Source organism: Microcebus murinus, chromosome 28 (assembly GCF_040939455.1).
Source record: "Microcebus murinus isolate Inina chromosome 28, M.murinus_Inina_mat1.0, whole genome shotgun sequence".
Taxonomy (NCBI): Eukaryota; Metazoa; Chordata; class Mammalia; order Primates; family Cheirogaleidae; genus Microcebus; species Microcebus murinus.
The window spans coordinates 12,087,798-12,102,811 of NC_134131.1; the positions used below are offsets into that span (position 1 = coordinate 12,087,798).

At 38.0% G+C, this 15,014-nt stretch overlaps 1 long non-coding RNA gene across 1 annotated transcript in view; it reads left to right on the top strand.

Moving 5' to 3' along the window:
• Positions 1–12,962, top strand: part of LOC142865012 (uncharacterized) — a 451,780-nt gene extending 438,818 nt beyond the window's left edge. The window contains exon 4 of the long non-coding RNA XR_012915302.1: positions 10,827–12,962. This is a non-coding gene — a long non-coding RNA (uncharacterized LOC142865012). The remainder of the gene's footprint in view (positions 1–10,826) is intronic.
• The last annotated feature ends 2,052 nt before the right edge of the window (positions 12,963–15,014 follow it).

A 15,014-nucleotide genomic window follows, 5' to 3' on the forward strand; every position in this document is an offset into this window, starting at 1 on the left:
AGACAGCATTTCTAAAGAAGTATTAACATCAGAGTATTAACATGTTGTGTTTTTTTTAGTACTGTCTTAAAGCAGTCACTCGGAATGTGAATCACTTTAAGTCCTTTGTCCCATATAAATAATTGGTCCGTTACTTTAGTTCACAGTGAATAACATAAAATGTTAATAAACCTTTTAAAACTTCATAACTAGCAGTATATTCAAATAACACGTTATATAGCCTAAGGTATTTAGGAGACTAAATCACACGGATCGTTATTTGTATTTAACTCCCTCGCTGACCTGCTAACCAATGTGGAAATCTAAATTCCATTTAGATGGATATTCAATTATATATTTAAATAATTTTAATGCTCACTATTTGATTTTTTTCTTTGATGAAGTTATCTCAACGTTCTAAATTAAAAGGACATTGAAATATCTTACAGTCATAAAAACGTTAATTTTATACTTCTACTTTGCCCCTAAAAATTATGCTATTTGGGCCCAATGTGGTTAAAGCTTTGTCTTTTAACTGGGTACATACTTGATATTTTAAAAGGGCTTATACTCAAATCTCCAACGTGCTAAATAATGTATGAAATTGCCTCCTGATTATCTATGAGCAGATTTTCTATTAAGTAGAAACTCTACTACTCATTTCACACAGAAGATAGAGGTTTTTCTTTCTTCATTAGTGTCCTGGGCTCAAGAAGGCAAAGGATTGCCGAATTAAGCAGGCACTTTATTTACATTAGGTAAATATCAATCCAAACACAAGTTATTTTGATAGGAGCTACTATTTGAACCCAAGTGCTTAGGATTACCAATATTTGACTACAGTATATTAAAAGGCAGCCAGCATTTTTCTGGTTTTTAGAAGCTTCCCCTATTGAACACCATTTACATATAAGATTTTTCCCAGATATAGTTTTGCTTTAATTCATCATGTTAGCTAACTTGCCTTTTTTTTTTTTTTTTGAGACAGAGTCTCACTCTGTTGCCCAGGCTAGAGTGAGTGCCGTGGCATCAGCCTAGCTCACAGCAACCTCAAACTCCTGGGCTCAAGCGATCCTCCTGCCTCAGCCTCCTGAGTAGCTGGGACTACAGGCATGCGCCACCATGCCCGGCTAATTTTTTTTTTCTATATATATTAGTTGGCCAATTAATTTCTTTCTATTTTAGTGGAGACAGAGTCTCGCTCTCGCTCAGGCTGGTTTCGAACTCCTGACCTCGAGCAATCCGCCCACCTTGGCCTCCCAGAGTGCTGGGATGACAGGTGTGACAACTTGCCTTTTTTATTGATCCCTAAAAGTTGACTAAGATAGTGTATTGTTTGGAGACACACACACACACACACACAAACAGCTGCTGGACAAAGAGGTGTTAACTTTTGAAACCCAGAATTAGTTGAATAATTCAAAGTATGATTCGGGGCTCCAGATTTATAGACTCTCCAGGAAATGTCACCCTACCCTTTTCTAATGTGCTTTCAACATTGTCATACTGACATGAGCAATTCGATTTAATTAGAAACCAGACTCTTATTCTTCTACAGACTTGCGGATAGGACTGAAGGGAGTCCCTGAAAATTCTGTTCCATGACAGAGAGCAAAACTCAGACCCCTCTAAAGGATGGCTTTATTTCCACAGTGCATTCCTTGGAGAACCAGCGTCATTCTCAGCTGTAAATGCAGATTCTGTCAACAGGGCCGCGTGGCTGCTAGAGCGTTGCTATCTCTTTTCACACCTGGCCCTGCCCCGAACACTGCGTGAAATGCAGGGTGACTTTTTATTTTCTTTCAAGAAACCTAAAGGCAAAGAATACCTCCTCCCACCCTCCTTGTACACTGAGGTTGCCTCGGCCCTGTCTAAACTCAGAAATTGCTATTTTGTATTTCACTGCAAGTGGGACATTCTAAGATACAATGTTGCTGTCTTGGGTGAAAAGTATTATCTAAGAAATTTTGTGCTTTCTAAAATGAAGAGTGAGGGATGGCCTGTATTTAATAATTGGAAGACCCCTGACTGCCTCCCATTATTACATTAGCACATTAGTAGATAATTAAACAGTGAGTAGCTTGACTTCTTTGCTGATTCAGTTGAACAAATGCCTTCAGCTCAATCCGTATCAAATACACTCCACCAAATCCCCAGCATATATACTTGCTTCCCTTAGATTTCCTTAATATCTCCCATTCTAACCAAAATAAAATCTACAGAATACACAGTGGGAACCTAAGTGAGAAAATCAGGGAAAACAATCTGCTGCAGAATTAGCAAACAAATCCACTTGTGAAGTGAAGTTTGTCCTCAAGTTTCTGTTTGAATGCTGAGAATTTCCAATATGGGATCCAACCTCAAGGAGACTGGTGCATTTATTACGTGGGAAGCTAACTGTGCATGGTTTTCTTACTTACATAAGAAGACTCAAAAACGGAAAGGGCACAAATCAATAATGTAATTAATAAGCTCTGTTTTCAGTTAAGAGATTGTAAAAGGATGAACCTTATAATTTCACCATTTCCAGAAAGTAGAGTCATCTGATTAAAACTTTGGTAATGTCATATCTTACAAAAATACAAATTCCCCTTCCACAACATTTCTTGGTAGAGAAAGTATAAGTAATTTTTACTTCCTGTCTCGTTTTCCAAGCCAACAAGTGTCTATCTATAGCTGAGGAATTAGCAATGAAAGTTTTCTACTGAGACACACAGAAATAACACATTTTCTTCTGGTTGTTTGCATAGAGGTTGTTACAATTGAAGTTAGAGACCTTGAAAGATACAAAGAAATCTTATAAATAATAATGGTAAAAGAAGGCATTAAATACTATTTACCAGGCATTTGTATCAGCTATGTCTCTAGCCATTGCAAGTAAGACAAATGAAACAAGGAATTTTCTGGCTCAGAGAACTGAAAAGCCATGGATAGGACAGACATCAGAGACCACTGGACTGAGGGCTCAAATGACATAACAAGGGCTCAGGTGCATGTCAAGCTTGACTTAGGGACAAGAAGGTGTGGGACCAGGATGGTTTTAGCAGCTTAAACATCACAGCTTTGGCTTAAACCTAGTGACAAATGCCATTTCCTTACAATTAAAGAACAAGCCGGGGGTAGCTCTGACAGGCTTTTTGATCATGATCATTGTGCAAATCCTTGGAGCAAGTTGTGAATATGCTGGAATGAGATGATTACCTTATACCTAGTTTTCACGCTTCACCCCTGGAAGAAGAGGTTAGGGCCAGCCTGAAAACTATGGACTAGAAATGAGGGATGGGTGATTCTTCAGAGTAAAATCTCAGGTTTACTAGTAGAAATAGGTTCAATATATGCTAGATAGCCCCAAACCAATAGATGCCTACTTTAATTCCTCACATCTATTTTACAAGTATAATTTATTAAATATTTACAAGTCCCTATAGAAGAGTTTGCATTCTTATCCCAATGTGATGGATAAGATAGCTCAAGTAAAGATATTAAGGTCAGATATCAGGTTTGTAACAGAGCTGGGTTTTAATCCCGGGACTGCCTGACTGCAGAGGCTTGATCTTAACCTCTTCCCTAGATGCGTAACTGCAGGAGTAGCACACTCTTGACTGTCACGTGGAAGGAGAGGGTGGGGACCTGTGGGAACTTCAGAACACTGGGGCAAGCCTGCATTAGACTTCACAGAGAGCAGAGCCTTCAGATCCAGGGATATCAGAACTAGATTTTGGACTTATGCTTTAGTGCAATTAATTTTTTAAAAAAATTGTCTTAGTCCATTTTATGCTGCTATGACAGAATACCACAGACTGGGTAATTTGTAATAAGCATGAATTTATTGCCTCATGGTTCCAGAGCCTGGGAAGTCCAAGATTGAGGGTCTGACATCGGTGAGAGGCTTCTTGCTGCATCATCTCATGGTGGAAGATAGGAGGGCTAGAGACTGAGACAGAGTAAAAGAGAGCTGGGTTTCCCCTTTTACAATGAATCCACGCCCTTGATAATGGCATTAATTTATTCACCCCCACCCCATGCCCTAATTACTTCTCATTAGGCTCTACCTCCCAACACTGATACATAGAGGATTCAGTTTCCAACGCATGCTTTCTGGGAGACACATTCAAATCATAGCACATCTTTATTTAGTTAAGGAATTAATGACAGCAATTAATGTCATGAACCTGTGTCCTCATGACGACAACACTGCAGAGTTTAGTTACAAAGGTAACTCATAATATCGCCTTCCACCACCAGACCAAGAATGGTCAAATATGGAACTCAGAGTGTTTGCACTCTCTCCTCCATTGTTTGAAACCTCAGTACTACTTTGACATTCTAATCCATGTGCAAATAATGTTTGCTACACAGGCTCAGAAGGACCTTTGGGTATTTTTTCAGGAGAGTTAAAATATTTCAAAGAATCTACATGAGGACTAATATAGAGCACTGAATCAGAAATATTCTAAAGGTTGGTTGGTCCGTAAGACCTGTACTATCCATCCATACACTCAAACTAGACATCTAGAACAAAAACCAGACCCTGCTGTCTACATTGACATCATTTGTTATTTCTTTGTCTTCATCAGCATGTTTTATTCTTCAACAACTTTCCTGCCTAAGCAAATGGCTTGATTGTTCATTATAGAAATTTTCCAAAATATGTATTTATTATTCAATGGAAAGCATCAAAAGTTGCTGCCCTAAGATTCTTTGAATTCCTCACCTTGAAATACTCATCTTGCTGTGTCCATTAATCTTGAACTGTTGTAGCATGATTCATACCTAATCCTAATTAAGTCTCTGTCGTTGAAAGACTCACCATAAACAGAAGTTCCAAATTCCAATAAATCCTGACATTATCTTCCTCTCTCTGAGACATAGCTTGGAGCATTGCATTGTAATTTTGTCCTCCTGTAAATTGTGGCTTTCCTACAACCTAGTGGCCATCAAGTACCAGTGATGTTTGAGGAATTCAAGGAAAAGGTGTGTCCAAAATGAGTTAAGTAGAAAATAGAAGCATATGGTGACAATTACGAGATTGTCAGAGTGATGAGAGAAAATGCTGAAAGCAGAAGTTTGTCACAAGAGAGGACACAACTGGGACAGTGCAAACTGCTTTGTAAGGATGGCCCAAAGCACTTGGGGAGGGCACTGGATTAATCAGTCACTTGGCAGGTGAAACAATTTGTGGTTATTTGGAAATCAAAGAGAAAGATTCTAGAATGTCAGGACACTTAGTTTGGTAGGCTTTACTTCCTTCCTTCTTTGCTTACAGGACTTAAGATGTAGTAAATGCTCAACAATCATTTGTTAAGGAGAGAGAGACAGAGAAAGAGAGAAAGAGACTGAAAAAGAATGAAAGAGAGGAACAAAATATGAGTACAAACAACATAAATACTGTGTATACAGAACCAACTTCTGATGATTAAAACATCATCTACAATGTCATGTTAATAGTCCAGATTAACTGTCCATTTACATAATTGATCTTAGGAAATCAGTTATAATAAGGGAATAGGGAGGTGTGAATAGGTATTGACATTCACTTACCAGGTTTTCAAAAGTGGGAATGGAAGAAGGAAGACAGCCTAGAAATATTACAAAATGCAGGGGAGAGAATAAAAAAATAAAACAAGGTGGTTGAGTGCTGGGCTAATTTCTTGGGCATTTTCTGGACCAGTTGAAAACGCAAAATCTTCTCAACCATATGAAAGTTCTTCCTAGTAGTAGGTGAGTCAAGTAGATGTTATCTTTAAACCAACACACACACACACCACCACCACCACCACCACAACAACAACAACAAAGAAAGGAAAAAAAATACATGCTTACCTGAAATCAGATGATTGAGTCATGGATTGGATACACTGAAAAGTTACCAGTTTCATGATTTTTCTGTTTTGCTAGTCTACCCCAACCTAAGAGAGACCAATGCAAACCAATTTGCATCAGGTAAATTGCTAACCAGTATGCAAATTGCTAATCATGTGACAAAATTAAGATGTTCTGGCACTGAGAAAAATCTCTATTTCATTTTACAAAAAGTTTACAATGTAGATGCCCATCAGTATTCTCTACTTGAACTTCAGGAGGCCCATCTCTTCTGTGGCTTCATTGTTGGAGCCAAGAGTACACAAACTATAGCCTGTCAGACACATCTGATAAGACACTTGTTTTTGTAAATAAAGTTTTATTGGAACACAGCCATGCCCATTTATCTACATATTATCTATGGCTGCTTTTGTGTTACGAAGGCAGAATTGGTTGGTTGTAACAGAGACCATATAGCCCTAAGATATTTAGGGCTAAGATATCATACAAGCCTAAGATATTTACTATCTGGCCCTTTATAGGAAACATTTTCCTACCTCTAACCTTTCTTGCTTCCAAAGAGCAGTCCATGAACCAGCATACTTTGTTGGAAATGTAGCATTTTAGGCCCTACCTTATACCTATATCAGTTTAACAAAATCCCCGGGTGATGCATGTGAAGTTTGTGAAATCTAATCTAGAATAATTCTGGGTTGTGGTATACTCTGGTAAATAATTGTCCAATGAGTGAATATCTAGATCAATATGCAATGCCTGAACTCAATCAATAGATGTTTATTTATTATGTATGATGTAGCTAGCCCTTGCTTAAGTCTGGAAAAGAGGCAAAGAAATAGCTCTTGTCCTTAAGGAGTTTAAAATTTATTTAGGCCAAAAAACTTAGCAGATGTATTAATAAAATAATTAGAGAATACAATAGAGCACATGATAATAGGCTGATGGTATATTGCAGACTGTATGAGTGGTGAGCAAATATCGTGTTAGATTCTGAAAGGAATAGGAAAATGTGTCACCTATGAATGACTTTGGACTGATGTGGTTCATAAATACAAAACTGAGGAGTTGAAGTGACCCTTAGTTTATCCAAGGGCCTTTTGAATTACAAAGAAGAGGTGGAATATGCTAGACAAATGGCTCCAGGGCTCTTAGCCAGGCAGATAGATGCATGAACACATGCGTTTTCATAGCAAGTAAATTAGGCTGTAAATCAAGGAACAAAAGATAGAACTGAACATTCCAGCAGTTACAATATGACAAGAAATACCCGAACGACCTCTGATGAGATAATCGATGATGGCATGGTGAATTAAGCGTCTACAGTGGAATTGGCTCTGGCAAGCCTCATCTTTTTTTCACGTTAAGTGCTAATTTCATAAGAATAAGTCAATTGCAAAGTCATAATCCTGCTGCCTTTTGTTTCTGTTGTTGAGCTGTTTGTAAGCACTTAATTTAGTGGTTTGATGTCATTTTTTTTCCCTTCTCAGAATAAATAGTATTTCTCAGAAAACTCAGATGCACTATCCTGTACTGAATACAATTATTAATATTCAAGGAAAATGGAATACCCAATCTTTAGATAAAGAGGCCCCGACCAACTTATTTGTTTTGTGCTGTTGGAGCAAGAAACTGAGACTACAATTTTTCATTTGAGTCTCAAAAATAAAAGGCTTCCAATCTGTTTGGCCTCTAATTGGCTTTCTGAATTAAGAAAAAAATAATTTTTTTTGTTGCTTTTCTAATCGTGGAGGTGGATAAGCATCGTGGAGCTGCAGATGGTAAGAGGAAGTAGATTCTTTCAGTAACTCTTGTGGATTTGACAGTTTCAGAGTGTTTGACTCATAGACTCCCCTGTCCTGAAATTTGATATTCTGAGATTCTCAAGGATACTTAACTGTTGATATGCCTAGAGGTTTATCAGCTACGCTAGGACTGAGCCACAAGGAAAAGGGGTGAGCACATGAATTTGTAAATGAGGAGTGGGTTTTCAGGCTGTGAGTATTAAAATCAGGATGAGGGCACTGTGATGCTGTGCCTTCCAGCTTCACCTGCCCCTGAGCACTGCTCAAAGTGTGCACGTGCGGGTGTCTGAGGATGGGATGGGACACGGTGGTCCAGGACTTTTGCTTTAGTCTCATGTTTTTGCCTCGGTCTTCCCACTCACCGAGAATGGGCCTCCATTTGAATGCTGATATTAGAAATTTAGCATCCCTGGTTGAGGACGGCCTCCTAGAGATCTTGAATCACTCACATCTGTATTTCTTGTCTTGTCTTTTTAAACTCTGGAGCATGAATGGATTGAGCGGGTTGGAGAGGTCACATTAACTCCTTGTAAGTTTCCTGCCCCATGAAAAGCAGAGTCTGAGTGTTCTGATCACTGACCCAGAGTTTCATACTGAAGTATGTTGGGGTGAGGGAAAACTCCCCCCCCCCCAAAGCTCTCTGAAAGATCAACTTGCAATTAAGGCAGATTAATAAGAGGAAGAGTTTTATTTGCTATGTGCAAGGTGAAAACCTTAGAGTGATTATCCAATATCCCAATGGGATCCAGATATTTTTATACACTCCTTTTATAGGGGAGGAGGGGATGGGGAATCTAGATGATTCTATCTAGGAGCAATAAATGGTTGCTAGGGAAGATGAATGGGTGGGGGGGGGGCAGAGTGACTTGTAAATTAACCTAAGAGACAGGTATTATGTTCGAAATGATTTGGGCCAGCTCTTGTTGCATTCTTGATCTTCTTTTCTGCAATAGAGTGAGATAACAGGGAGGGGAAGGGAAATCAATTGTTCTTTTGCTGGGCCCTTTTCTGGTTATGCACATAGAAGGAAAGCCCCTTTCCAAAGGCCTCTTGATCTCTTAGGGCCTTTAATTCAAAATGCTCTTTCTATCAAGGAGTCATATAATGGGGTGAAATTTCCTGAGCTCCTTTAAGTATCCCAGGGACAATGCAAGGTGAATCTGAACCTTTGCATTCAGATCCTGGTGGCACCAAAATGCCATCCCTTCTCCCTCACAAGCCAGCTTTGGCTTTGGGTGTTGGTTTTCTTATTAAGGGAGTAGATAAAATTTAGAGTACCCTAAACTGATTCATCATCAGCATTCCCTGTGAGAGTCACTTAAAGGTACTGCTCTCTTGGTATCATGTCCCTCCTTCCAACCACTCACCCCAAACTATTATTGATTTGCTAGTTCTCTGTAGGACCCAGGAATATGGATTTTTAAATGTTCCCAGAGTGTTCTGATTTGCAGAAGAGTTTGGCAATCCCTGCGTTATGTGATTTCAGTGGTTTCTTTCATTGATAAAAAACATGTCATGGTTGGATTTCAGTGATCCAGGAGAATCTAATGGGTGTGGTTCGTTATTTCTCTTGCCATGTTACAATGAGTTCTGTTCATGATCATTTTTTTCTACATACATGTTATTATTTTCCAAATAACTTAGTCTCTTGATATTTAATACTGTTTTATGTAGCTTAGACATTGTCTGACATTCTTACTTACCACTGAAGAAATCAGAGAATTAACACAACATGGTATGGTAGCTTGTAGCTTTAAGGACACAGTTTCAAAGTAGCTGGTGACTTGCATTTTCTCTTCAACTCCATTTCCTTTCCTTCATTTAAAGATGTTTTCGCAGGCCTACTATGTGCCAGGCAATGTTCTAGGTATTGGACTGTAGTTGTTAATAAAATAGACCAAAATTCCTGCCTTAATTAAGCCTACATTCTAGTGAATTTAGATTCTCCACTTAGAGATTCTATGCACCAATTAGATTCTGTCATTCTGCCACTAGATTCCCTTGGCCCGTCTCCTGATTTCTTGTTTTTGCCATGAATTGATTTTGGATTTTCTTAATTTTTTTTTCCTCCCAATTTTCCAGTGACTTCATTTTCTATGACTGCTATTGACCTCTCTCTCCATCTCCCAAGTCTGAACTCACTTTTCGAGGCTTTTCCTAGACTTCTGCTCCAGGGAGCTCGAGGTTTTTTTTAAGTCCATACCTACGGAGTAAAGCAACTAACCACACTTTCAAATGTTAAGATATTAGATTACGAGTTGTATAGGTCAATCCTGGCCTACGACCCAGGTAAAAGAAAATCCAACTCATACTGACTTGAGCACAAAAGAGAATTTATTGGTTCAGAAAACTGAAAAGTGCAGAGAGATTAAGTTCGGCTTTGGATACAGATTGACTTGGGCGACCAAAGAATGCAAGGAGGAGACCGCCTCTCTTAATTATTTTCCTCTGCGTTAGCTTTGATCTCAGGAAGCCTCTCCCGGTGTGGTATATCGAGGGTCCCCAAGGTCATTTCCAGATTTGATGATTCCCCAGGAGGACTCATGGGACTCAGCATGTCTTTGTCCTCACGGCCAAATTTATTACAGTGATTTTATATTTTATTTTATTGTTATTTATTTATGTTTTTTATTACTATTTTTACATTTATATATTATTTATATTTATTTATTATTTTATATTATATACAACATATATATTATTTATATTTATATTATATATTTATTGTTATTTTATTTATTTTTATTTATTACTATTTTTACATTTATATATTATTTATATTTATTTATTATATATTATATAAGACACATTATATATTATATTTATTGTTATTTTATTTATTATTTATTTATTTTTATTTATTACTATTTTTACATTTATATATTTATATTTATTTATTATATATTATATATAAGATATATATTTATATTATTATATATTTATTATTTTATTTATTATTTATTACTATTTTACATTAATATATTATTTATATTTATTTATTATTATATATTATATATAAGATATATATAATTTATATTTATATATTATTATATATTTATTTTTATTTATTATTTATTACTATTTTACATTAATATGTTATTTATATTTATTATTATATATAAGATATATTATATATTATTTATATATTATTATATATTTATTTTTATTTATTATTTATTTATTTTAATTTAATTTTATATTTTATTTTAAACTGTACAATGCAAGATTGGCCCAGGGGAAAGTCCTGGGGAACCAGGTCTGAGTCATCAAGAGCCCCTCCCGGTGGAGTCACACAGCACGCCCTTCGTTCCCCCAGTGACAAGTCGCGACGACAGGCACGAAATGCCGTCTACCAGGGAAACTCACCAGAAACTCATGCCTAAGATTCTGCCAGGGGCTGGTCACTCTGCCTAGCACGGACCAAAATTCCAGAGGGAAGTAAGCGATCAGCCGAAACTGCGTTGTTCATACAAGCGGTCGAGGCACATGGAGCCACTCTTACCAACTGATGCGGTGAGAACTCTCTGAAACCCAAGTTCCCAGGTGTTCTCCACATGCTAAGGCCAACTTTGCAAGCAGGCCTTTCTTAGGGTAAGCAATCTCAGGTTAACTGTGATGTTAACTTTCTCCTGTGTAGGTGGCAACAGTGGTTATTGGTGTTTCTAGATCTATGATCTCCAAGCTTGGAAACTCTTCCAAAAAGATGCTTCCTTTTGCCAATAAACCTAGAGAAGTCTCTATGTTGGAGATTGGCTAGATGTTTCCCAAATCTAATTCCTCTCTTCCGTGGGTCCACAGGAAGTCTACATTTACCACCTCCTCCCTCAGTAGGCCAGGAGGTAGCCTACTAGTGAATGGGAAATGAGCAGAAGTGATGCATGTCACTTCCAGGATAGCCCCTAGAATCCCTCCAACTGTAATTCTCCATACTCTCCTCCTTAATTCTAGCTTCACATCCACATGATGATGTTGGAAAACAAGTATTAAAGATGGTGGAGCCAGAACATGGATAAAACCCACTTCCTCGAATCACTACTTTGGAAAAGAACGATCCAACACTCAGGAAAACCCTTTTTGAACTTCATTTGTATAAGAATCAAATTTTGTTGGCTTAGTTGACTCATTCTAACATTTTTGGGTTAATTAGTAATAGCAATGATTATTACCCTATTTAATACATTTGGGAATCAGTCTTAGTAGGTTGGTTTGGATCCCATGCTGCCCTAAAAGAATTACTATTTCTGGTATGTGTGTGTGACTGGTTGGAGTGATTCTTTTAATCACTGGCAGGATTTAGGTCATGTGCTTATCCCTAAAGAAGGCTCAGTCCTTCTCCAAAGAATGTGGGATGAGTATGATTTAAGAGGGAGAAACTTTTCAAAAGATCATTGGATCATATTAGGAAAAATATGGTTCAGGGCAAGCTGTACAATGGATGTATAACACAAATTACAGATTCTCTAAGTCCACTGAAGTCTAAGCTCTCTTTTACTCTGCAGTCCTTAGCAGTGCTGAATTCAATAAGCTTAGTAAATTTATTGAATGCATGAGTGCATGCATAGAAATAGACCAGAAAATCAGCTCAAAACCTTTGCCTTTTCCTCAAGTGCAGCATTATTTAAATGAATTTGAATTTTCTCAACTCTCTCTCCCCTTGTCCCTATCCAAGCGTAACCTAAACTGCACTTAAACCAAGCATGGATTTAATGAGTCAACACAAGTCCCTTTGCAATCTGCTTGTGTTCTGGCTGTGCCTATAGAATATTCGGATCTTCAAGGGGGGGTCCTTGGAATTAAGGAACAAATGCACAAATAGGGCAAACGACCACGACAGTGAATTTTTTATATTGACAAACAAAATGGTGGCATACAGAGCAACTTCGCGAAATACGAGTTCTGACAGTTTCTGATTTAACTCGTAGAAATTATTATCATCAAGATAACACAAAGGAAAATAATAGCCATTTTTTTTGGCAGAACAACTTCGCAAGCTTTTATTTTTATTTGTTTGTTTATATTTCAGGATATTGTGTGGGTACACACGCTTTGGTCACTGAAATTGCCTTTGCAATTTAAGCAAAATGCACAGCGTACACCTTTGGTGCATGCTGTCTGGAGGATGGGCACACTTGGAGCTGATCACTCCATTCTCAAAAAGGAACGCCCTCTGGCCAAATAAATACAGAGAATACTCCTGGTGGCAGGTATCACAATGAATAGGTTAATAAGAAGTAACTCCTCATTTGTGTTATTTCTGATAGATGAAAAATCGACGTAGTTGTTCAGAATTCTGCACTATCCAATTATGCACACCTGGATATTTAGAAACATCTGGTGAAAAGTAGCATGTTCTATTTTCCTGGATATCTATATGTATATATAGATATATGTATAGATAGATATGCACTTGTGTTACTTTATATCTGTTTCCTGTGTAATAGGACATTTTTGGTAGGCTCCAAGTTCCTAGCTCATTCCTTAGATCTCATCAGATACCCACATATCAGGAACAATAACAGCTGTTCTTGCCCTTTATTGTACCTCAGTTTCATCTGGAGGATGTTTACACCACAGTTTTCTCGAGTCTACCCCCAGAACTTCTGATTCAGTTGGTTGGTGGTTAGGGCCAAGTACTTGTATTTCAAATGCCTTTTCAGAAGATGCTGCTGATTTGAGGCCCACACTTGGAATGCCACTGCCCTGGAGAACACTTTACATTTCCAATCAGCCAGGGGGAAATTTAAGATCCAGGCAGGAACCAAAAGACAAGCAGATAAAATCAGAGGATACCCATCTGATGTCCTTGTTATCCCTAATTCTAAGACTAGAGAAAGTCATTCAGCACAGAAGTGATTCACATTCTATTTCAAATCCTCTATTCCAACATAATAGGGTTTTATTTTACCAATCACGTTTGCCCCAAAAGTGCTGTATTTTTTAAAAATGGAGATGAAGTAAATTTTATTTTGAAAATTTCATGGAGCATCACAGAGGTGTTACAAATAAAAGTCTAGAAACCACTGTGACGGTGTGACTCAGCTTCCTGTTAGAGAAAATAACATGCAAAACATTTGTCACACATCTCCAAATTTGGATGATTTCTTTTGAATCCCAAAGCAAGTGTTTTTATTTAGAAGCATTCAGATTACTTCTGTTCTGAGGCATCAGACAGGCAGCTCAGGCAACACCGTTTTGGTTTATTCTTTAACTTGACATATAAGATGTCTAAGTTAAGATGTATGAAGATAGAACTGAAATAAATTATGTGTCCAAAAGCAATATTGATTTTTTTCTTTCCTCTCCAAAGAGCTCTATTCCAACATCAGTTTAGACAAAACAGCAAATGAAGAAGACTAGGAAAATATAGTGGCTTTGGAAGTACAAATTTGTATCATTCTATCTTTTCTTGTAGATTACAAAGTATTTTTACTTTGTTCTATTTTACTTTTCTTAAATTAATTCTATCTCAAGTGTTATTAAACTATGTAAGGATGAGCAAATTTAGGCTTCAGTTTTCATCTTTATGGTATTGAAATTGAATTAGATTTATATTTTAAGTTCAACTCTATTATTAGCATTTTATATATTTTTTTTCTTTTTTAAAGAAATATTTTATTGGACAGGGGTGAAGCAAATGGCAGAGCAGGACCTCCAGCAATTGTTCCCCTGCAGAAACATCAATTTAAATAACTGTCTATCCACAAAATACCTTCACAAGAGCTAAGGAGACCAGATGATATAAAAGCACCTGGTTTTAGCACAATAACAAGAAGGGATACATTGAAGAGGGCAGGTATGGGAGTTTTACTTTACCTTCATCACCATGTCCCCAAGCCCAGGCAGCATAGTGCAGAAAGAGGAAACATTCACTTGAGAAAAAGAGAGGGAAGGAAAAGAGGGAAAAGAGCACAGGACTATACCTTGGACTCCAACACTGAGCCTGTCTCGGTAAGACCCAGCCCTGGGCAGACCTCCATGGCCCGTGCTCAAGGACAGTAGGTGATTACTGAGCCTCTAGACTCCCCACAGGTGCCAGGCAGGACCACACAGCAGTTCCAGGCTTCTTGTTGGACTTGGTCTCCAACTACACAACTGCCACGCCGGTGCCAGTGGCTCTTGGCTTCAGACAGCCCTCAGTGGCCTCTTTGATGCCTCACTGCCATGCCAGACACAACTGCCTTGTGCTTCTGGACTGCCCCAGCACTATGTATGCCTGCTATAGTAAGTGCTGGGTTTCTAACAGCACCATGGCAACTGCAGACGCCCTGGGTTTCTGGCATACCCCAGTGCTGCACCTGCTGCATGGTTTTCCCAGAGAAAGCCCGTCTGCAAAGACTGGAGTAAGTACTTTCTTCAAATTCACAGACATTAACACATAAGCACAAGCATCAAGGACAACCAGTAAACATGACT